Below are 1,014 nucleotides of genomic sequence, written 5' to 3'. Positions count from 1 at the left end.
AGTTTAACATTATAAAATTAACAAAAATAATATAAAACCCATATCCTGGCGAAATAGCCACATGACAGCCGAAAACCATATAGTCCCTTCCTGTTCTCCTGCGTTCCCTAGCTTGTCATGCATTCTTTCCAAAAATCGGGACTTTTTAAAAATGCCGCAGGACGTGGGACAAATTGCTAAAAATTCAGGACTGTCCCGCCAAAAGCGGGATGTCTGGTCACCTTACTCTACGGGGGGGGGCTACTTGTTTGTTCCAGACAGTTTGGCTCCTTCTGAGCTAATTGTCCTTGCCTAGAAGCGAGGGGGGGAGCCAGTCTCCTGATAGCGATTCCACCTGGGCGACCTTGCGGGGATGGGGGTGTGTGTAAGGAGTTTGCATTAGCCTTTTCATTTCCAAATGAAGTTACACTAACGTCTTCATTCCCAAATGGAGCTACATTAACCTTTTCCGCGGCCGAAACCGTATATTCCCTTCCCACTCTCCCGCTGTTCCCTAGCTTGTCGTGCACTCTTTCCAAAAATCGGGACTTTTTAAAAACACCAGGGGATGCGGGACAAATTGTTAAAAATTGGGACTGTCCCGCCAAAAGCAGGACATCTGGTCACCTTACCCAGTTAGTTCTTTCCCCTTCCAGAAGTTCTGGTGCTTTTTACTTCTTCGGTATTCCTTTCTGTCTAATAAAAATCCTATCTTACCACTGATCTGTGGTCCGTGGGTTCATTCTTTGAACCCCTGAGACCAAGGACTTTCCGAGGAAGAAATTCCGCCATCCCTTCTGCGTATCCTCCCTTTTGACTTGTCTCCCTCCTCCACCCCACTGCGAGTGTGAGATCCCTCAGGGCTCACCCGGCCCTGTGTCCTTTCGCTTTACTCTCCCTTGTCATCTCTTTGAATCCACCTTTGTGCTCTTAACTCTCTCATTTTCATTTCCACTCCGCATGTCTTTGAGCTTGTGCTTCCAGACACTTTCTTGGCATTTCCACGTCCATGAATCATAGGTAGGGTGACCAGAC

This window comes from Otolemur garnettii, unplaced genomic scaffold (assembly GCF_000181295.1).
Source record: "Otolemur garnettii isolate 467f Iridium unplaced genomic scaffold, OtoGar3 scaffold00136, whole genome shotgun sequence".
Lineage (NCBI taxonomy): Eukaryota > Metazoa > Chordata > Mammalia > Primates > Galagidae > Otolemur > Otolemur garnettii.
This window is presented reverse-complemented; position numbering follows the sequence as displayed.